The sequence below is a fragment of the Trichosurus vulpecula genome, chromosome 5, assembly GCF_011100635.1.
Source record: "Trichosurus vulpecula isolate mTriVul1 chromosome 5, mTriVul1.pri, whole genome shotgun sequence".
Classification (NCBI taxonomy): domain Eukaryota; kingdom Metazoa; phylum Chordata; class Mammalia; order Diprotodontia; family Phalangeridae; genus Trichosurus; species Trichosurus vulpecula.
In genome coordinates this window covers 47,584,389-47,608,904 of record NC_050577.1, presented here as the reverse complement: position 1 = coordinate 47,608,904, position 24,516 = coordinate 47,584,389, and the positions used below count along the sequence as shown (strand labels likewise).

Below are 24,516 nucleotides of genomic sequence, written 5' to 3'. Positions count from 1 at the left end.
TAAGTGCTATTACCATGCCCATTTTACAGATGAGGAAACTGAGCCCAAGAGAGGTCAAATGACTTGCCCAGGTCACATGACTAGTCAGTGTCTGGAGCTGGATTTGAACTCACATCTTCCTGACACCAAGTCCAATACTCTATCCACTGTGGCAAGCTGCCTCTCAATATAATACTTACGATACTGTGCAGTTCATGAAACGTGTCAAAGGAATTTTTGCAAATGTGACAGATCTTTAGAAGAGGAAGAGATTACTTTTGACCAGAGGTTTCAGGGTAGGCTGAGGGAAGCAGGGTTCATAATGAATCTTTAACAATAAATGTCCATAACATCTTTTCTAGCATTATCTCTGGAAATAAAGGAAGATTTGCCAATCTTCTTCAGGGGCTAGCTGAAGTTTCCTCTGCGGTAAATGCTGCTGCTTCTTAGACACAGCTGGTTCTCATTTGGGAGATGCTGGAAATATCCACTACTGAAATCCACTCAAAGACACAAGGAGGTGGGTAGGGTTAAGTTAGGTAGGATAGATGACCAGCCTTGTTGGACACTTGGTTTCTTTGGACTCTAGTTTGACGTCAGACCATGTCTTCTGCTTGCCCTGTAGACCTTGGAGTTACCTCATTGTTCATCTAGTCTTTTGGCACCTGGGCATGCCTACTGATTTAGGCCTTATTTGTTTAGGCTTGGTATTCATCACTATAGTAAATGGCCCTCCTGCTTCATCCATGAGCCTCTTTCTTGCAGCTGGCTGCCCTAACTGCACCTTGGTCAGCAGCATGCAGATCTCTTGGCCAGTGTCTGGACCACTCTGGGACTGGTAATGTGAAGGATCCAGTGGCCTCTGGTGATTTTTATGAGAATAGTCTGAATTGCATTTTGTGCTACAACATGACTGGATCTTTGTTTCAACAGTTTGGGGTTAGTACTTATGAATATAGTTGTCTTTCCTTTCTACTGGTAGGAATACAGTAATATATAGTATTGCTGTTATACAGGGTTATAAGGCGGCTTTTCATTTGAAAGATATTTTGCTGAAGTGAGTAAAGCTACGCAAATGTATTAGAATCATGGACCCTGAGAAATTCTTCCTTAGAAATTGGTGTGCAGGGCCAGTGTTCTTTGAAAGAGGAAACAGGGAACCCAGAGTTTGAAAAAGCCATCTGGTATTAGGAATCAGTTTTTGTTTCAGTAAGAATTGAGAATACTGGGTTGCATGCCAGCACCATTACTGGGAATCAAGATGGTGACTCCATATGGCTGTTAGGCCTGGAGTTTCCACAATGGAAATAGGTGGGATTACAGGGTCCCGGTTATATATGACCAGAATAGGGGGGCCTAGAAGACAGTCCTCCTTAGCGTCAGTAACTCAGATTTCTATAACTTTCTGTATAAAGTGGTCTTTTATGATTTTGTAACTCCTTCTTGTAATTGAGAGCAGACTAGAAATTTAACTCAGCTTGGGTCTGCTAAGATGAGAAGGTCATCTGCATGGACAAGACATGGGCTGATGGTGGAGGAAGTGAGAGTGAGGAACAGGAACTATTCTCCAGGAAGGTTTTTTTTTTTTGGAGGGTGGGGGAGGGCAATGAAGTTAGCATTACTAAGGCTACAGAACAGAATTAAAGAACAATGGATTAGGAAGGATTTGGGATTTTAGCATTTTCTATTTGTTGCTTGGAAATGACAGCCTGTCTCCTTACAAAATCTTTCTTCAGTTGACTTTAGTTGGCCTTACTACAACCATCACAACAATTTTTTTTTAAAAGAACTAAATGAATACTTCTCTCTTTTCCTTCTGTATAAATAGACATCCTAGCTGACCAGACCTGCTTTGGCAATTCTATTCTTGCAAAAACAAAACATCTGGTTGTCTGGTTTCCTTATCTTTTTGTCTAGTATTTGCTTCTTCCCTGTAGAGGTGCTCCAGTTTTTCACACATACTCTGTTGGGTGATTTTAAGAACTCTAATTATAGTTTTTAAGTTCAAGAAAAATAATGGTCAGCATATCAACAGGAGAAGTGGAGGGGAAAAGAAGATAAACCATAAGCAAAGACCCCCAGCCAGCTCTAACAGTCTAGAATTCAAATCAAGCCTTCCTCAGAGCATGATTTAGAAAGGATTGACTGGCTTAGTGGTCAGCAAATCTGGCTTCTTGTCCCAACTTTACACTGACTTGCTGTGTGATCTTGGACAAATTAATTTAATTTCTCTGGGTCTTGGTTCCCTCATCTGTAAAATGACAGGATTAGAAGAAATGCATGAGTAGAATCAATGAGCAGTACTATATTCTAGAGACTGTGCTTCACATGGAATGCAAACACAAAAAGTCAATCAGTTCCTGTCCTTGAGAAGTTTATAATCTAGCCAAAGGACCATAGTGCCTTAGAGAAAGAGACCTTAGAGGTCTAGTCCATACGTGATTAGGAATCCCTGCTCTGTCATACCCAACTAATTCTAATTCTTTGCTTGAAAGCATCCAGGCTTGGGGAACTCATGATCTAACTAAGCAGCGCATCCTGCTTTTGGACAGCTTATATTCTCAGGAAGTTCTTGAGATCATCTTTGCAGTTTCCTCAAGCACCTACACAGGGGCCAAATGAGAGAAGCCTAATCCCTCTTCCACATGATGGTCTTTCAAAAACTTGGATGAAGCTACTCTTTCTGGGCCACTTTTTCTGTGCTTCCAGGCTCTGCATCTCTAGTTCCTCTGGCTTTACCTCATAAGGAAAGGGTTCCAGTTTCTTCACCATCTCATTTGCCCTTCTCTGGATATGCTCCAGCCTTTCAATCAATATCCTAAATAGAAAATGTCCTAAACATCATTCAGGGCTTCAGGTTCTTTTTAAATTAATTAATTTAGGGAATAAAACAAGTGTTTCCATAATATAGTATGATTTAAAAAGATGATTGCACACGAAACTGCAAATCCATTATGTACAACTTGCTGTTCCTTATAACTATATAATAAAGTTATCAGGTAATTTCCTCACCCCCTTTTTTCCCTCTCCCATTCCTGCCTTAGAGATGGCTACCGTTAGACATAAATAAGTGGGTGTGTATATATGAACACACACACACACATATGTAAAATTATTCTATACATACTTTTACTTATCAGGTCTTTCTCTGGATTCAGATAACTGTCTTTCTTCATATGTCCTTTATAGTTCATCTGGGTATTAATAGTAGTCAAAATAACTTATTTGCTTAAAGTCACTCTTAAAACAATATTGCTGTTGCTGCATATAATGTTCTCTTGGTTTTGGTCATTTTACTCTTCATTATTTCGTGTGAGTCTTTGCATGTTTTTCTAAGATCATGTCCTAAAGCACAGTAGTATTCCATCACAGTCATGTACCACAACTTGTTCAGCCATTCCCGAATTGATGGGCACCCCTGCAATTTCCAATTCTTTGCTACCAGAAGGTTCTAAAAACTGAATTAGTGCCCTTTTTGTCAATTTTTTAAGCTTGAAACGTCATTAAATGTATTTCCAAACAAGTGCTAGCTGAGATGCAGTAGAAAGAACTCTGGGCTGGCTGGTTTACTAATAAGCTGTGATGCTTGGGGTAGGCTATTTTCCTACTCTAGGCCTTGGTTTTCTCATCTATAAAATGTTCATTGGTCTGGATTATCTCCCAGATTCCTTCCACTACCAGCATAAGACACAGCATGGTGCAGTGGAAGGAGTGCCGAACTGTGAGTAATGGGGCCTGAGTTCAAATGCCGATTTGCTGCCTGTTTTAGCTTGGACAACTTAGCCCCTTTGGACTTCAGTTTCCTCATCCATTAAAAGGAGAGGTTGGTTTAGATAGTATCTATGGTCCTTTTTAGATCTAGCTATATGATTCTATTGTTTTGATGAATTTTTTAAAGGCCTCTAAGCTATTTGTTAAAGGGGCTAATTGAATCTCTTCCTCCTCAGGAGTTATGTTGCTGGCATGGCTATCCCACTTGCTATGAGATTGAGATGACATTTTTGTTTAAATTTTCAGGTTCTAATGAAAACCAGCCCAACCTAGGGTAGACCTAAAGAACTTATTCTGTCAGTGCTTAGGGGCAACTACCAAGAGATTCTAGTTGAGCCCAACTCCTCAAGTGGGCTCAAAGCTTGGGATATACTTTTTTTTCTTGCTGTGTGTGTGTGTGTGTGTGTGTGTGTGAGATTGAGAGAGAGAGAGAGAGAGGGAGAGAGAGAGAGAGAGAGAGAGAATTTATGTGTATAAGGGTTTTTCATTTTCCTGGGTGTCGGAATATAATGGTCAGCATATCAACAGGAAAGGTAGAAGGGAGAAGAGGATAAAACCTAAGCAAAGACCCCCATCTAGCTCTAATAGCCTATAATCCACATCAAGTTTTTCTCAGACTATGATGTAGAAAACATTGTCTGGAATGGTGGACAACAAATCTAGGTTCTCGTCCTAACTTTACCACTAACTTTCTATGTGATCTTGGAAAATTACTTTGGGTCTCAGTTTCCTTATCTGTAAAATGAAGGGAATAGAAGAAATGCATGCATGCATGGAATCAATCGAAGTACATTTCATCAAGTACATACTATATGCTATACTGTACTTGGCTACAAAGACAAAAGGTAAAATACTTCTTGTCCTTGAGAAGTTTCTAATCCAGACAAAGGATCATTGTACCAGGGAGCCAAGGAAAAGGGAATAATGCTGGGATATCCTTTCTGTTCTTCTCCGCCTGAGCCTGCTGCTATTTATTTCCATGAGCAAGGCTGGTTTAGGGATTGCTAAGCTTATTTGTGGTGGGGGCCAGGTAATCTGGAAATCCTTAGTCTCCACAACTCTCCACCATAGAGATAGCCTAATCCCCAAAGACTTCATCTCTTTAGCTTAAGGCATTAATTCTCTAGTTAAAATGAAAATTCCACTAGGGGGCATCACTTTGAGCTGTTATTGGTCATTTCCACCTCCCTCTGCATGCAAAAGCATATTTTAGTAGGGGGTAGGTTGAGAGAATTTGAATATGATGAGATAGATGACCAAAAGGAAAGGCAAAGGCTAGAACCAGTCACTTGGAAGCAAGACGAATTTCAGTCTCCTTTGGTTTTGCCTATAAGCTTTAAAAGTTACTTGGCTCAAGACTGGGAGTATAACCAAGAAAAAAGAGTAGAGAAAGGGAGGCAAGTAAGAGCTTCACTAAGCTTGGGATTGAGATGTGGATGAGAGGAAGTCTGATGTGCAATTGAGAAAGTATAAATAAAACTGACCTTAGGAGAGAGGAATCAGGAATCAATCATTGACAATCCAGTGTTTCTGGTGTGTCAAAGTTAATTCAATTCAAGAAAGAATTTTAGGATGTCCGCTGTGTGCAAGGCACTGCTGTGCTAGGTGTTGGGGATACAGAGGTAAAACAGTCTCTGTTTTCAAGGAGCTGATCCCACCACTTCCATGTGGGAGGTAGTCGGGGGAGGGGGTTGGGCAGATATGATGAGTATTAGACATATATGATAGAAAGAAACCTGAAGGAGAGAGAACCAGCAACTAAGGGGAACAGGGAAGACTTGATGGGGTGCAATTGAGCTGAGCCTTATGGATTCTGAAAGGCTGTAGTGAGGAGCCAGTGCATTCCAGGCATGGGTGATGACATATGAAGACATTGAATAATGAGGTGAAATGCTGAGATCTGGGGTCCGATTTAGTTGGAATATAGAGTATGTAAAGAGAAGCTGAAAAGGCAAAGTTGAAGCCTTATTGTTAAAGACCTTGAATATTGGGCAAAGGGGTTTGAATATACTGGGAGCCACTGAGGAGGTTTTGGCCATGAGAGTAAAATTGGCAAACCATGTGCCGTAGAAGGATTATTTTGGGAGCAATGTGCATAGAACTGTGCTAGGGACTCTGAAGACTACAAGAATGAATAAGGCAACAGACCTCACTCTCAAGGAGTTGTGGAGACAACCCACCCATGTATTCAGAAAAAATGATAGCTCACTCGGATCTGTTGTTAGATACAACTTTTGCTTCAGACTGGTGCCAGGGGCAGGACCTGCAACTGACTTAGAGGAAGTTGGAAAGAGGGACCATCCTCATGTGGTTTTACCAAAAAAATCCTTGCTTCCAGGAAGCTGACAGCAGCAAATTATGCGAGCTCTTTGTGGAACTTTATCCACATGTCAGACTCTTTAGCTTAACCCTTCCATCCCTGAATCATTGAATCAGACTGCTTTGATTCTGGCTTCTGTTGTTGTTGTCGTTCAGTCGTTTTCAGTCATGGCTGACTCTGCGTGACCCCATTTGGGGTTTTCTTGGCAAAGATACTGGAGTGGTTTGCCATGTTCTTCTCCAGTTCATTTTTTTTTTACAGATGAAGAAACTGAGGCAAATAGGGTTAAGTGACTTGCCCAGAGTCACACAGCTCATAAGTGTGTGAGACTGGATTTGAACTCAGGAAGAGGAGTCTTCCTCACTAAGCCTGGCATCATTGTGCCACCTAGCTGCCTTGATGTTGACACCAACCCCTGATTCTGATCCGGAGCAACTTCTGTTATTAAATACCATCTTCTACATGAAGCCCTTCCTGTACCCCTGCCCAAGCTTAAAATGACATTGTATTATTTTGTATTTATTTTCAATATACTTATATGTATACATGTCATCTTCTCCACTAGGATGTAGCTCTGTGAGGACAGGAATTATTGTTTCTGCCTTTATGTCTCCAGTGCAGTGGCTGGAATGTAGTAGACTCTGAGTTAAAAAATGTTTCTGTCTCTGGCCTCTCACCTCAGCACTTTGTATCACCACCACTGACGCTGGCTTTTATAGGATAAACCAATATTTCACAACAGATTCCAAAGCATACCCCTTCCCTCTATTCTGCACCACTGCCCCCCATCCCCGCTGCAGCCTAGGAGGGGAACTTCTGACTGAGGCCTTTCCTTATTCCTTGATCTGGAAGGCTTTAACCTCTTTCATAGGAGACTCTTAGGTGCTGTCCATAACATGTCCCATACCTGACTCCACCCAAGGGAATGGACGGGAGGAACAGAATTCTGCATGATCTAGTGCCAAATGAAAGGAATAAACTATGAGCACTTTAGAAGAGAAGGTTAGATCATTTGGAGCTGGTTTGTTTGGAGGAAGTGGGGCCTGAGTTGAGCCTCAAATCAAATCAAATTTTGGAGTGGCAGAGACAACAAAAGGTCAGGGTGAGACATTTTTCCAGCCTAAGAAAACCTGTGAGGCCACAGGAGAGGTCTGTGACACTGAGCCGGGGGCCAGCCTGGAATGCAGGCAGTGGTGGCACCAGTGGCAGGGTTTGAAAATGCCAGCTTTGGGAGCTCCCAGCCCAGAGATGGTAAGGAGGTCATACAACTGGTCAGAAAGAGATTGCAGGGGACCTTTTGCTGGCACTTGGTGCAGCTGGTACTAATTGCTTATCCGCAGTTCTGGATCCCATTTCCAGGGTCTAGAGGACCACAAGGAAGCAAGGGCCCTGGTCACAGTTCCAGGGCCAAGAGGCACATGGTTTGTCAGTTTTACTCTCATGGCCAAAACCTCCTCAGTGGTTCCCAAGTATATGTAAGGGAAGGTTCAAACTCCTTTGCCCAATATTCAAGGTCTTTAACAATAAGGCTTCAATTTTGCCTTTCCAGCTTCTCTTTACATAGTCTATATTCCAACTTCTCCCTCTTTCTAACTTCCCCCAAGTCAGTTGCTGACTCCTAGAATCAGCTCTGAAAACAGCAGCATGAAAAAGCTCAAAGCTTGGCACAATGCCTCCCTAGCACCAGGCAAGCAGAGCCCAACTTTAACATGAAGTTCAAAGTCAAGAAATAAGCTAGAAAAATAAGCAAACAACAAAAAAAGAACTTGACGATGAAGTAATGTCAAACATTTTTACAGCAAGTTTCTCTAATAAAGGCCTCATTTATCAAATATATAGCAAACTGAATCAAATTTATAAAAGTAAGAGCCATTCATCAATTATCAAATGGTCAAAAGAGAAATTAAAAGCTATCTATAGTCATATGAAAAAAATGCTCTAAATCACTATTGATTAAAGAAATGCAAATTAAAACAACTATGCAATACCACTTTTACCTCTATCAGAAATGATAAATGCTAGAGGGGACGAGGGAAAATAGGGACATTAATGAACTGCTGGTGGAGTTGTGAACTGATCCAACAATTCTGGAGAGCAATCTGGAGCTATACCCAAAGGGCTATATAACTGTGCATACCCTTTGATCCAGCAATACCACTGCTAGGTCCAAAGGAAAAGGCAAAGGACACCTATATACAAAAATATTGATAGCAGCTCTTTTTGTGGGGGCAAAGGATTGGAAAATGAGAGGATGCTCATCAATTGGAGAATGACTAAACAAGTTGTGGCATGTGATTGTGATGGAAAACTGTCGTGCTATAAGAAATGACAAGAGTGGTGGTTTCAGAAAAACAGCAACAACAACGTGGCAACACCTATATGAACTGATGCAAAGTGAAGGGAACAGAACGGAGACATCATTGTATGTAGTAACAGCAATGTTGTAATGACGATTTACCGTGGAAGACTTGGCTACTCTGGTCAATGAAATGATCCAAGACAATTCTAAAGGATTCATGATGAAAAAAATGCTATCCACCTCCAGAGAGATAACTGATGAATTCTGAGTGCAAACGGAAATATAATTTTCTCATTTTCTTTCTTTTTCTTTTTTATGATGTGGCTAATATGGAAATATGTTTGCATGATTTTACATTATAATTGATATCATTGCTTACTTTTTCTGTGGATGGGGAGTAGGTGGGAGGGAGAGAATTCAGAAATCAAATTGTAAAAAAAAATGTGAAAAATAAATAATAATTTAAAAAATAACTATGCACAAACAAGATAAAGGAGATAATCAGAGGGAAGGCACTAGAAATAAAGGGGATTAGGAAAGGCTTCTTGTAGAAGATGGGATTGGGACTTGAAGGAAACAAGGTAAGGCAGTAGATGGCAGTGAGGAGGAAAGAGGTTCTGGGCAAAGATAGAGTACATCCAGTGAAAATGCCCAAGGTCAGGAGATGGAGGTTCTATTGAGAGGGACAGCAAAGAGGCAAATGTTATTGGATTGCAGAGGATATGGGAGGGCATAAGAATTAAGAAGACTGAGCATTCAGACAGAAAGAAGTTTAACCCATGGCCTTGATGTTAATGAAGATTTGAGGGACAGGAGCTTGAGAAAATGAGCTGAGGAGTTAAAAAATTAACATATACAATAAGTGGCATAGTGGATTGCATGCTACACTTTCATCCAGAAAGACATGGATTCAAATCCAGCCTCAGACACTTACCAACTGTATGTTGCTAGGCAAGTCACTTAAGCCTGAGAAATGAAGATGTGGGATTTGATGACCTCCTAAGGTCACTTCCAGCCCTAAATTTAAATTTATTATCCTGTGAAGGTTAATATATGTATTTGCATATGTATATGTATATGTATGTGTATGTGTATGTGTGTATGTATATATACACACATACACACATATGAATATATATGCCTATACATATTTATGTTCTATAAAATGCTCCCAAGTTATATATATACACACACAATGCATATATACATATGTGTATATATTTGCCTATAACATATATTTGTCAGTATACATGTATATGTGTGTGTATATGCATTTTATATACACGTGTGTGGGAGTATACACATACAGAAAACATACATACACACATATCTAAATTGTGTTGTATATACATACATACATCATGTACACACATGCATGGGCACACACATTATATAATATACAGGTGTCATATACATACGCATACCATATATATACATACATGTATGCACATAGATATATACATGTTTATTTCTGAATCTATATATATGCATATATAATATACACATATAATAATATGTACATTTACACATATAATATAGTGTATATGGAGGGGGTGTGCCCTTGACAAGGGTATTTCTTTGAAACACGCTGAAGGGAATTGGGCTGTACTTCCTGCCAAACATTATAGTCATACCAAGTATGTAGGTGCTGCTGCCTTCTGCTGAAAGGTGAGAAAAACACCCTGACTGGTGGGACCCCCTGCCCCTCCCAGCTCGGTCTCATGTTGGTATTGTCAACAGTGTAGAAAAAAATTTCTTTTACACAATGAGACCTTGGTAAGCCTTATGATCTTTTAAAACAGAAATGTGGCATGTATAAACAAAATGAAGAAATAGGAAAATTGTTCAGAAACTTTGGGGCTGGGATGACAAATAACTAGGGGATGGGAATAGAAATCAGAGTGAATTTGATTAACTAGAAAAGCTGTTGGTGCTGGCATAAACTGTGAGGATGATAAATGCCAGGTAGTAGAGGTAGGATGTTTATGATGCACATCTCTGGTACAAAGTGGAGGACTGATGAAGAATGAGTAAGGTGGAGAAGGAGCTGGAGGGTCATAGTGTATAAGAAGTTCATTAGTGATTTTGAGCAAAAGCTGACATTAGGAGTATGGTGTTAAGCCTTGGAGACAGAAATGTTTGGTGCATGTGTCTTTAGTCACACATCTTCTTACAAGAGCCAGTTTAGTGTTGGGTAAGATCATAGAGATCAGGAATTGCATTGGCTCCACTTAGAAGGTTCATATGGCCCTCAGCTTTGATTATAGTAACAGTCGAATCGATCTAACTGCTTCTGGTGTTGCCCTTGTCCAATCCATCCTTCATATAGCTGTCAAACTAATCTTTCTAAGGTATACTCTCCCTTCCAAAAACTTTCAGTGGTTCCCTATTGCATCCGGGATAAAATACAAACACAGTAGCCTGACATTTGGGCAGCTATGTGGCACAGTGGATAGAGTGCCAGGCCTGGAGTCAGAAGACCTGAGTTCAAATCCTGCCTCAATTACCAGTTGTGCAAACTTGGGCAAGTCACTTAACCCTGTTTCCCTTGATTTCAGCACCTGTAAAATGAGCCAGAGAAGGAAACGGCAAACCACTGCAGTATCTCTGCCAAGAAAACCCCAAACGGAGCCAACTGAAACTACTGAATAGCCACAAAGCTGGACATTTAATATGGTACTAATACCTAAACCAGGAAGAGTCAAAACAGAGAAAGAAAATTATAAACCAATTTCCCTAATGAATATTGATGCAAAATTTTAAATAAAATATTAGCAAAAAGATTGCAGCAACTTATTAGGAGAATAATACACTATGACCAGGTAGGATTTATTCCAGGAATGCAAGGCTGGTTCAATTTTAGGAAAACCATCAGCATAATTGATCATATCAATAACAAAACTAGCGGAAACCATATGATTATCTCAATAGATGCAGAAAAAGCTTTTGACAAAATACAATACCCATTCCTATTAAAAACACTAGAAAGCCTAGGAATAAATGGAGTCTTTCTTAAAATTATAAATAGCATCTACCTAAAACCATCAGCAAGCATTATATGTAATCGGGATAAGCTAGATGCATTCCCAATAAGATCTGGGGTGAAACCAGGATGTCCATTATCACCCCTATTATTCAATTTGGTACTAGAAATGTTAGCTTTAGCATTAAGAGAAGAAAAAGAAATTGAAGGAATTAGAATAGGCAAAGAAGAAACCAAATTATCCCTTTTTGCAGATGATGTGATGATTTACTTAGAGAATCCTAGAGATTCAAGTAAAAAACTACTTGAAATAATAAACAACTTTAGCAAAGCTGCAGGATATAAAATAAACCCACATAAATTCTCAGCATTCCTGTATATTACTAATAAAGCCCAACTGCAAGAGATAGAAAGAGAGATTCCATTTAAGGTTACTGTAGACACTATAAAATATTTGGGAGTCTACCTGCCAAGACAAACCCAGGGCCTATATGAACACAATTATGAAACACTTCTCACACAAAGTCAGGTCTAATTAAATGGAATAACATTAGTTGCTTGTGGTTAGGCCGAGCTAATATGATAAAAATGACAATTTTACCTAAATTAATTTACTTATTCAGTACCATACCAGTTGAACTGCCAAAAATTATTTTATAGAGCTGGATAAAATAATAACAAAATTCATCTGTAAGAACAAGAGGCCTAGAATATCTAGGGAATTGATGAAAAGAAATGTTAGGGTAGGTGACCTAGCCATACCAGATATCAAACTGTACTATAAAGCAGCAGTCCTCAAAAATACCTGGTACTGGCTAAGAAACAGAGTGGTAGATCAGTGGAATAGGTTAGGTACACAAGACACAGAAGTCACCGACTATAGCAATCTACTCTTTGATACACCCAAAGAACCCAGCTTCTGGGTTAAGAATTTACTATTTCACAAAAACTGCTGGGAAAATTGGAAAATGGTAGGGCAGAAACTGGGCATAGACCCATATCTTACATCATATACCAAAAAAAGTCAAAATGGGTACATGATTTAGGAATAAAGGCTGATACTATAAGCAATTTGGGAGAGCAAGAAATAGTTTACCTATCAGATTTGTGGGAAAGGGAAGAATTCATGACCCAACAAGAGAAAGAGAGCATTATAAAATGCAAAATGGATAATTATGATTATGCTAAACTGAAAAGTTTTTGTATAAACAAAGCCAATGCAACAAAGATTAGGAGGGAAGCAGAAAACTGGGAGAAAATCTTTACAACCAATGTCTCTGATTAAGGCCTCATCTCTAAAATATACAGGGAACTGAACCAACTGTATAGGAATACAAGTCATTCCCCAATTGAGAAATGGTCAAAGGATATGAACAGGCAATTTTCAGAGGAAGAAATTAAAGATATCTATAAGTATATGAAAAAATGCTCTAAATCACTATCGATTAGAGAAATGCAAATCAAAACAACTCTTAGGTACCACATCTCTCCTGTCAGATTGGCTTACATGTCCAAACAGGAAAATGATAAATGCTGGAGAGGATATGGGAAAATTGGGACACTGTTACATTGCTGGTGGAGTTGTGAACTGATCCAGCCATTCTGGAGAGCAATTTGGAACTATGCCCAAAGGACTATAAAAATGTACATGCCCTTTGACCCAGCAATACCACTCCTAGGGCTATATCCCAAAGAGATCACACAAGTGGGGAAGGGACCTGTATGTACAAAAATATTTATAGCTGCTCTTTTTGTGTGGCAAAGAATTAGAAATCAAGGGGATGCCCATCAATTGGGGAATGGCTGAACAAATTGTGGTATATGAATGTAATAGAATACTATTGTGCTATAAGAAATGGGGAAGATATGGACTTCATAATAACCTGGAAAGAACTAAATGATATGATGCTGAGTGAGAGGAGCAGAACCAGGAGAACATTATACACAACCACAGACATATTGGTTCTGTGATGACTAACTTTGATAGACTTGCCTCTCCTCAGCAATACAAGGCTCAAAGACAACTCCAAAGGACTCATGATGGAAAAAGCTAGCTACATCCAGAGAAAGAACTGTGGAATCTGAATGCAGATTGAAGCAAACTATTTGCTCTCTCTTTTTTTTTCCTCTTTTTTTTTTTGGTTTTGTTTCTTCTCTCTCATGATTCATTCCATTGGTCATAAATCTTCTTTGCAACCTCACTATTGTGTAAATAAGTTTAACGCGAAGGTTTATGTAGAATCTATATTAAACTGCATGGCATCTTGGGGGGAGGGAGGAGAGGAAGGAAGGGAAGAAAATTTGAAACTCAAGAATATGTAGAACTAAGTGTTGTAAAACAAAAATAAAAAATCTAATAAAAAAAATCTGGACATTTAAGTGTCTTCACAAAATATATCCAACTTTCTGGCTTTCTGGCACAATCTCACATTAGTCTCCTTTATATAAATGCTTATTGACTGACTGATTCACTGACTGACTAAATGCACTCTAATAGCTGTTCCTCAGGGCTGACATATTGTTTCTCACCTTTATATTTGCACGTGCCTTCCCCCAGGCCTGAGATGTCCTTCCTCCTCAGCTCCACCACGTAGCCTCTCTATCGTCCTTCAAGGGTAGGCTCAGTCTCCACCTCCTCTTTCAAACCTGTGAGCCTGTGAAGACTTGATATGACTGGAAGGTTCCACCTCTCAAGATGCAAGTATGCTAAGGCTTAACTAATTGGAGAAACCTATGTCTTCCCTTTGATGCTATGGCAGAGTTTCCTGGGGCTCTTTTCCTCATTCCTTATCGGGGAATTCAGAGAATATGCTCATTTCAATGGTCCAGACTACTCTACTGCCTTATCTCACTGATGATGGGGTACCAGCAAGAGTCTCCCATTTGTGCCATATCAGCTCTTTATCCTAAAACTCTACATAAACTTGTTGCCTAAGCTTTAAGGATTTGTGTATAGACTTTCGAGGTCATGGGGTTTATTACTGGCTCCTTTCTTAGATGCTGTCTGTGAATTTCTGGGTATCCCAGGTGCAATTCTTCTTTATTTGTGGCTCCTGTATATAGTATCAGTTCTCAAAGTGTGGTCTGGCTCTTTCATGTGAGTCTGAGATTAAAGCTAATTTTGTGATATAGTGAGGCATTTTAATGTCTAATACAGCAAATATCTATAGAGAGAGAACACATAAACAAAAGCCCTTGGGGGGAGGTCTTCAATAATTTTTAAGAGTGTAATGGGATCCTGAGACCAAAAAGTTGAAGAACCACTGGTCTATAGTATCTGACAGAGAGAGAGAGAGACAGAGAGAGAGAGAGACAGAGAGAGAGAGACAGAGATGGATGAATGTATGGATAGATAGATCTAAATGCAAGCTTCATCCTCCCCTATCCTTTCAAATTTAGAACTCTTTTTATTAGATTGCAGGAGATCTAGTAAATACATTCTTACCAGCCTCTGTTAAGGATGCACTGTCTCTGATCAGGAACCTGTCAATCTTGTATTGTCAGCTATGATTCAGAAAGAGAAATGCCACTCTCAGATAATTCTTTACTTCCCAAATTAAATTTTCTCTTCTTCATCCATCACTTTCAATGGGCAACAGTGAACAAAGAACAATCCACATCCTTATGGTCTTCTTCCTTGCCAAGAATCACTTGCAATATTTTGGGGGTTCCTTCTAGAAGGGTCGTTTGCATCCATGTGAATCACCAGAAGTGAGAAGCTGGTATTCATTTTGGTAAGTCCTAAGAATCTCTGTGTTCTATCTTGTATACATGCCCCAGGAAGACAATAGACCTCTCTGTTATTGTTACCAGGTCGGGACCGAGTACCTAGGAGCAGTACTTACCAAGTACTACTACTTTGCTACATGTTGCATTATGCACCGTAGTAGAAGGTGGGGTCCTGTTTCATTTTTAACTCTGTATCCTAGCTCAGGGCCTGGAGAACAGTAGGGGCTTAAAAAACGCTTGTTGAATTGAATGGAAATTGAATTCCTCCCTCTCACCTCTTACTCTTAACTGAAAATTATCCCTTCCTCTTTTGCCTGGATCTCTGCTTTCTATCACATACTCCTACTTGTAGCTAGATGTTGTAGTGAATAGGGTGCTGGACTGTACTAAGGACCTGAGTTTGAGTACTTACTCAAAGTACTTACAGATACTTATTACATGTGTGACCCTGGGCACATTTCCCAGGCTCAGTGTTCTCAGCTGTAAAAAGGAGCTAATAGTAGCCCCTACCTCACAGGGCTGTTGGGAGGATCAAATTACATACACAGAGTGTTTTACAAACCTTACAATGCTATATAAATGTTATCATTATGGTTGTTACTATTCGATTCCTTATTGCCTCTATATAGTACCCTCTACCCTTAGTAAAATGTAAGCTTTCCGTCATTTTTTTTAAATCCTCAGCATCTAGCACCGTTGCCTTGCACGTAATAAATGTTTTATACATGCTAAATTAGATCTAACTAAAGTGATTTAGCTTGGAATGTTATCTGATAACTTGATATCTATTTTCAAATATGTGAAGGATTTGCATCATAAGGCTACTCTTTGTTTCCCATTTCTATAGGGAACTAGACAAGGGGAAGTGGTCTTAGAGAGCTTAGTTAAACATTAGAAAGAAATTTCTTACTGCTCCGTTGGCCTTAGGGATTTTTGAATCCACCCCTCACCTTATACAAACGAGGAAACTGAGGCCCAAAGAGTTTATATTAATTAGATAGGCAACTTTAATTAAGTTAGATAATAATTAGATAATAGGTCTGACTGAGTAAATGTTGCTGTCTGGCTACAAGGAGGCTTGTTGGATCTTCCACCTCTGTGCATTTGCATTTCTCTGACTTTAGTTCTTCTCTGAACAAGGGAAGGGAAGTGGCCTAACAAGAAACAGACTGACCAGTTCCCTTTATGGCTGTCCCCATGATGTATGTGTCTCCTCCCCACCCCCACCCCTCTTATCCCAACCAATTACTGTAGCTACTTTTCAGGCCACACATTAGGTGTCATTATTAGGTTCTCAGTCATGTTCTATAATTAGTGGACAGAGAGAAGAAATTTTTCCTCCTTCCCATCTCCTTTCCCATTACTGGGCACACATGCCAGGTAAATTTATGGCCAGGACATAAGAATAAAGGGAATCCATATAGAGATTTGTGTATAGAGACTCACACCTTGAACTACAGAGCTAGTGACTTCTGATGATGTTACTATGCTACTGTCTGCTTGGGTTTGTATTATCTCTCAGGACCTCAGGACCTCTGAGCTCTTCTCTGCCACCATTTTCAGGTCTTTAGATTCTTCTGAGCTGTTTGCTTCTGCTGAGGTGTAGTGGCCAGTAAACCTCTCTTTAGCAAGAGAGGGCTAGCACCCTTAGTGTAGACTTGAGGCTTATGAGTCAACACATTCAGCTAGATGATGAAAAAAAGCCTATAAAATTCTACAAGCTGAGTAGATTTTCTTTTTACTTTGTCCTCCTGGTATTTATGTAAGGTCCTTCACCTCTGCCAACTATCTGATTTGAGGTTAGAAAGTTTCTTTAGCTCCTGTTAAATTCCTGATTTGTGGACTCTACAAAAACTCCAGTGCAGTACTACAAGAACCACTGGAAGCTGGTGAGATGGGGTTCCCTTTGCCTTCTACAATGTTCTCTGACTTGTTTTCACTCCTAGGTTTACCTGTATGCCAAATGACTAAGTGAAGCTCATGGGGCCATTGACCTCCACTCTGTTCAGCACTCCTTTCTTTAAAACTTTTTTAAAACATTTTTTATTTAAAGTTTTAAGTCCCAAATTCTATCCTTCCCTCCCTCCCACTCAAAGACACTTGAAATCCCCTCCCCTCCCCAGTTTTCTGTTTTCCTTATAATTTTGGTTGCATTAGTTTTGTTTGTGTAAAAACTTTTTAATTTGATATAATCAAAATTATCTATTTTCCATTTAGTAATGCTTTCTGTGTCTTCTGTGGTCTTAAATTCTTCCCTTATCCATAAATCTGATTCCTGTCTTTTTTTACACGTCTCCAAGCAATAAAATCACTGACTTTTTGTGCTACGTTCTAGCCAGCACATCACTGGTCTCCTTACGTTTAGGTTAAAATAGTCCTGAATATGTTAATGGGGAGAAGGAAAGTTAACCTCTAATAACATTAGTTTCCTCATTTTGTAAAATGAAATAGTTGCAGTAGACGATCTCTAAGCTCCATCTACAAATCCCAGCCCTGGTACTTTTATTAACCTTAAAGGCAACATAAACATGAAATGTTATTACACAGAGATGTCTAAGTTCAGAGGAAAGCAGTTGAGTAGGCTTACTTTGGAGGGACTTGGGCTTCTTATTTTTGTGTTGAAATCTGGAAGCCTGACTTATGTTGATGTGTTTACTGCTTAATTTGTTTTTGGTGTTTGGGTGTGATCTTTACAACTTACCCTCATGGCACACTCTGTAGCTTAAATGCTGGAAAGCCTGTGGCTGTGGTTGAGCCTCATCACCCTCCTCCCACCCCCAATGCTTATCATTCACTACGTCCTGATCAGCCTCCCAAGAAGTTAAAATGTCAACTTAAACCTACGGCACAGGTGGAACTGCTGCATGATGGGAAAAAAGCATCCTTAGAAAGGCTGAGGGTAGGAACATTACAGCCCTCACTTGGCCCTCCAAGTAGGCTGGGTGAGACTACAAAGTAGGAGATTGTTCTAGCGTCTCCAGCTTCCCTGTTCTATACTTTCTCACTCTCTCCTATTCTTATTCTCACAGGGCTCCATGCCCCCATGTACTATCATTTCCATCCATCTGTCAAATTCTGCTGCTAAACGTTTTATTCACACTAAAATGTAAATTATTGACTCAAGTCAACTCAACTCAACCAAGCACCTTCTATATCCCAGCCTCTGTGCTAAGTGCTGGAGATACAAAGAAAGGCATAAAACAGTCCCTGCTCTCAGTCTAATAGTGGAGACAACATGCAAACAACTATGTACAAATAAAATGTGTTAAGGATAAAATGGAGATGATTGTATGGGGAAGGCACTAGCATCAAGGGAACCCAGAAAATGGTTCTCATAGAAAGTGAGATTTTTAGCTAGGATTCGAGGGAAGCTGGGAGGCTGAGATGAGGATGGAGAGAATTTCAGGTATGGTCAGGAAATGGAGTGTCTTGTGCAAACAATACCAAGGAGGTCAGTGTCACTGGATTATAGGATATGTGGAGATAAGGAGATGGAAACTGAGGAGGACATAAGAGGGAGCTTTGGGACAGTGGGCTCAAATTTTCAGTGAAATATAAGGGAAAGTTCTCGACTAAGAAAGGGTGGAAAAGCAAGATTTTCAGCTGTAAGAGGTTTAAATAGGAATGAAAAGTCTTGTAATTGCTGATGAGGTGAATGGAACAGTGAGTCGATTAGGTCTTATAAAAAGATTGCCTTGCTGAAGTGAGGACCCAGGTGAAATAATGTAACAAATTTGTAGTGGACCCAGTCATTCTCCAGTTTTGTTCAGTAGCGTGTGAGTAGGAGTGGAGACAGTGGATGTTGTGAGGATTCCAAGGCTGAGGCTTGGTAGGGGAAGGTTGGTGATAGCATAACAAGCAAGAAACTCAAGAGAACACAGCGTGGAGCTGAACTGGTTTGCCAATGGGGTCAAGACGGGGAACGGAAGAGAGTATAGCCAGTATATGGGGTGATAGCCTTGGAAAAAACTGAGCAGTGGGGCTACTGGAAGACAACTTGAGGCGAAGAAGGACTACAGATTGGGATTAGGTAAGGGAATTTCAGAATTCATGGAATGAGAAGTGAAACATTTGTATCTGACACATTTTGAACTTATAATGTTTACAGATGATACCAAGCAAAAAGAGATAGCCATTGTGTTGATCAGAGGCACTGAGACCCAAAAAAGTACTGAGAGGCTTAAATGAACCTAATGAGTTAAGGTCTAATAGGGAAATTTTAGAATATTGTAAGTATAAAAAAAATCAATTGCATAAGACCTGACTGGACAATAATTGGGTGAAAAGGACCTGTGGGGTTTTTGGTTTCGGTTTTTTGGTTTGGGGTTTTGGTGGGGTTGGATTGTTATAGGAATCAACAGAGTGAGATAACAACTAAAAACTAGTATGATCTTAGGTTGCATCGATAGCAACTGTTGACCTGAAAGTTTGGTTAAAGGAGGCAACAGGCTAGGTGATATGTAAATTCATGATATTTATTCCCTTAAAGCTAGCGGAGCTAGCTTGCTTGTGCATACAAGGAGCCAGAGCTTAAGTTCTGACTGTCTGAACAAAGGAATGAGAAGGTTTAAATACATTTTTAGTCTCAACTCAGCATGCCTGCGTTACTTCAATTTTATGATCCCCATGTATGTTTAACATGATACAAGAAAAGGACTTTTCTTAATTGAATAGGTTGTAAATATAATAAGATAAGAGAGTTGACAAACTGTCAATTGAAATTACAATCTAGGATCTCTGTGTTTAATTTACCATTAAGATGCCATAACATAGTATATGCCCATAAAATATTAAGATAAGAAAAAGTCACATTATTCAAGATAGTTTCTTGGATTAAAGGTCTCATCCTTAATGCTCTTAAGTCAACCTGATCTGGTCTTGTTGACATAGGAAGAGGTATTCTCTGAGTTTACTCAGAGAACAAAGAAGCTGTTAGGTCCAGGCTCTTTTTCTGGTTGATTAGTTCAGGCTCTGGCTCTTATTGGGGTTACTAAATTAATATTAAATGATTATCAAAACGTAATGCCCAGGAGCAAGGATATGATACTAATAGGTGATAGTGAATTGTACTCTGCCTTGGTCAGCCCACATTTGGAGTCTTATGTTTAGGCCTGGATAGAACATTTCAAGGACACTAACAAGCTCAGGTAGTCAAAGGAGAGTACCAGGATGGTGAAGAGACCATGCCCTATGAGGACTAGTTGAAGCTTGAGGGAACATGATAGCTATCTTCAAAAAACTGAAGGGCTGAAAGAAGAGGGACTAGCATTATTTGGACAGAAGTAGAGTAATAGTAGGCAGATTTTTCCTTGTCTATGAAGAAAAATTTCCTAATGATTAGAATTGTCCAAAAGTCTAACGGAAATTAGCGAGTTGCTCTTATGTGGAGGTTTTCAAGAGAAGTCTGGACAATCACTTGCAAGAGCTGTTCTCTGGCTCTCTACACGGAACAACAGACTCACAGGATTCATGTGGGGACAGGGCTTAGGCAACCTTAAAATGCTGTTGAAATGTGAAATATTATTGTCAAATTGTTATTATTACTATTATCATGTATCAAAATTCTAGGACTTCTTGTTTAAGGGAAAGTCGTCTGGAGAGGCAGTGTGATACAGGGGAAAGATCTTTGACTACACAGAAGGCTCTGATACTACCTGTACAGATCAGGGCAAATCTCTTTGACTCACTGGGCCTCAGTTTCCTCTTCTGTAAAATAAAGGAGTTGGATAAGATGACTTCTAAGGTCTACGAGAACTACAAGTCTTGGAGTTCTTGAGTTTATCATGGACTACTCTTCTTCCAAAATTTGGTCAACTCATACTGAGGTCAGAAGTTGAAAACTATGGCTCTAAAAGATACTGGATAGCAAGCCTAGTAGTCTCTGCTGTTTTCAACTCCTCATGTGCACTTTTCTTGTGGCTTAAATTTCTAAGAGATATGATGCTTAAATCTATAATCTCATCAGTGTGGACAATCCTGCTGAACATTGTGATCAGAACCCCCATTGTAATTCTGTGAAATTCTTGTCCTGGCCCTCGTGGAGTCCAGGTGGACTGGGAGTCCTCTTTTAGGTAACGGCTCCTTAGTGTGGGATGGGAAGGGAAAAAGTGTTCATTAGATTCCTACTGCATGCGAGGCATTGTGCTGAGGGCTTTACAAATATTTCATCTGGTCCTCACAACAGTCTTAGCAGGTAGGTGCTACTATTATCCCCATTTTTTACAGACAGAGAAACTGAGATAGACAGAAATTAAGTGTCTTGCCTAGGGTCGCAGCTAGTTTGAGCTCTGCTTCCAGAGTGGAAGGGGCACTGTTTCAGGCTTTCTGTGTCAAGGGCTGCAGGCCCTGGCTGTTTACCTGGTGCCATGCTTATGTTGCCCTCACGCCCTTGAGGGACCCTCTTGTCTGCTGCCACACTAAGGGGGTGCAGTGGGGAGTGGCTGGCACTGCTGGAGGTTGTAGGGGTCTGGCAGCTTACCTGGTGCTGAACCAGGGTCTTAGTGCTGGTATGCTGGTGTCTGGTATGTCCTGAGGCTGGTAGGGTGTTTCTTCATTTCCCAAGGGCTACACTGGAACATGTGGTAGTCTGGCTCCTGGCAGCTGCCTGTTTGCTCAGAGCTATCAGAGCTGGAGTCTGCCCATTCCCTTGGCTATGCTGAGACATGTGGGGGTCCTGGTGTTGGTGTTTGCCTGCTCCACTGTGCTGGAGCTCGGGATCTCCCACTGGTTTCCTGAGGTGGGGCTTGCTGTTGGCATGCTGGGATGCTTCCTGTTCTGGACTGCATTTCCCTTTTACCCTAGTGAGACTGACCTTTCTTGACAGTCTTCCAAGTTCCTTGGGCTAAAAGATTGTTCCACCCTATCTTTTTGCTGGTTCTGCTGTTCTAATATTTGAATAATTAAATTAATTTAATTCAATTTATTAATTGACTAGACATTTTCCCAAAGGCCATCCTGTTTAATTCAGGGCTCAGCACTTTGTCCATTTGCCTCATCTGTCCGTAATATGTACAGAGTAATGGACTGACTATGTGGGTCACCCAACCAACTACATGGCATAAACTGGATCACAGACCTTCCTCATCCCCTGAATTTTTCCTGTATGTATAGTCACACCAAATTCTGGATTTTTGATCTCTTTTAGGAAGTCTGCAATATTCTGAGGCTTGATGCAACTCAAGTAATGTCACCCCCAATCAGGAGCATCTGGAGGACCACCCCATCCAAATGGAAGTCTTCTTCTAGGTGGACGTGGTGATATAGCTCCTCGATGACAGCAGCTGATGCTTGGTCTCTGTTGTATCTTGCACAGTTTTGACATGTGTAAGAGACATTTTATTGGAAGAAAATCTTTAAGGTGGTGATTTGCTCTACTGAATCAAACATTTTAAAAAATCATCAATATACCACCCTAAGAGAGGAAGCATGGCAATAGTGAATGGAGAGTTGACCTAGATGCAAGAGGACCTGAGTTCAAGTCCTGCTTGTCACATAAGTCTCTTTAGTTCCTTGTTAGTTCATACAACTTTCTAAGGCTTATAAATCCTTTCAACTTTGGCCCTCTTGGCATCAATCTCCCCACTCTCCCTTTGAGATCAATCATTTGGTCTCAAAGCATTGTGGGACATATAGTTTAATAATGGCTAAATAATGCCTCCATTTATACAACATTTTAAGGTTTGCAAAGCACTGTATAAATATCATCTCATTTTATCCTCACTTCCATCCCAGGAGGCAGGTGCTATTATTAACTTCATCTAACAGATGAGGGAAAGAGACAAAGTCTACCTAAGCGACTTTCCCTGAGCCACACAGCTAGTAAGTGTCTGAGGCCAGATTTGAACTCAGGTCTTCCTGACTCCAAGCCCAGTGCCCCATCCACCGGGCCCTCTAGCCACAAGTTTAGACCAGTCTCCCAAGGACCATGTCTCCCTGACCTCAGAACATTATGGAAATATATCAGAATGTACCTTAGGAAAGCTTCTTCTATCAGAAATGATATAAACTCTCTGGCTGATGCTGGGGAAAATTCTGCTGGTTTTTCTGAAGGTATTGCCCTGTGCAGCCTCTTGGAAACCTAACCTGCTTGCCAACTCATTGCTTGGCAAAGAGGTCCTAGTTGTCCTAAATAGTGCTTGGGTGGTGCCAGCCTATAGAGTCAGACAAAGGTCAGGAGTCTGGAATTGGGTTCCAGGCCAAAGGTTTAAATTAGGCCCAGGCATATTGAGTATACTAGGTCTGAAATCCTGGGAAATAAATTAGAAGGACATGATGATTTGGGGCCTGCCCTTGTGATTGCCATATGTAAAAAATGTCTTAAAAAGTTTTTAAAAAATGAACTTAAGCGCAAACATGCTCATTTCCATCTAAAAGGAAGAACAGAAGATTGTATATGAGGCTAAATCTATTACACACAGCTTGATTCTTTTAAAATATATCTAAATTTAAATTTAACATACTAGTTACCAGCACTGCCGTTTTTGTCTATGTCTCCTTTTAAGTGGCTAATCTCTTCCGTGTATTTTTTAAATGAATCTTTTATTTTTGTCATCACTATTTCACCCCCCTCCATGACTCTTCTTCCTTTTCTTCTCCCCCTCCCCCAAAGCAAATAAGTAAATTCAAATAAAATAGTTCCCCATATTAACAGCGTCTGAACATGCATTTGTCCGTCACATCTTATAACTTATAGTCTTAATGACTTCTTTGGGGGCACTGAGATATTAAGTGACTTGCCAGCCACTGTAGCTCATATGTCAATCTGGGATTTGAAGTCAGGCCTTTCTGCTTCCAACACCAACCAGCCTTCTCCATTATGTCATACTGCCTCCCAAGGCATAAATCCTATTAGAAAATATAGAAAAAACCTAGAATAATAGAAAAAATAGAAAGAAGTCCTAACCAAGTCTGAGGTATAGGGTACTTATCCAATCAAGGAGGAGGTTGACTATTAACAGAAGTCCAAGCAAAAGACCATTAGTTAATGCCTAGAAAGGTGGTTGGGTAATGAAGAGGAGATCTTTTTAAATTTTTGTTTTTTTTTTAATTAAAAATCTATTTCCCCTCCCTCTCATTTCCTCCCCAAGTTGAAGGGGGTAGAAGTACCAAACTCATATAACAAATATCCATAATCAAAATATAATGAATAAAATGAATAGAGATAAATGAATGAATAAACAAGTAAATCAATAAATGAATAAATGAATGACAAATATGCATAGTCAAGCAAAACAAATGCTCTCATTGTCCATGTACTAAAAATATACATCTCATTCTAATCTTTTTTTCTTCTTTTTTTAAATATTTTTTTATTTTTAGTTTACCACACACGGTTCTACATAATTTTGAGTTCCAGATTTTCTCCTCTCCCTCTCCCCTCCCTCCCCAAGATGGCATGGAATCTCATACAACTACCATGTATAACTTCGCATTGAA

At 39.9% G+C, this 24,516-nt stretch overlaps 1 protein-coding gene across 1 annotated transcript in view; it reads right to left on the bottom strand.

Moving 5' to 3' along the window:
• The window catches only part of CCR4 (C-C motif chemokine receptor 4), a 38,559-nt gene extending 16,918 nt beyond the window's left edge, over positions 1-21,641 (bottom strand). Inside the window, exons 1-2 of the mRNA XM_036758751.1 lie at positions 21,560-21,641; positions 13,882-14,006 (exon numbers count right to left, since the gene is read on the bottom strand). The gene's annotated coding sequence lies outside the window, so the exon portion shown is untranslated. The remainder of the gene's footprint in view (positions 1-13,881; positions 14,007-21,559) is intronic.
• Between the last annotated feature and the right edge of the window lie 2,875 nt (positions 21,642-24,516).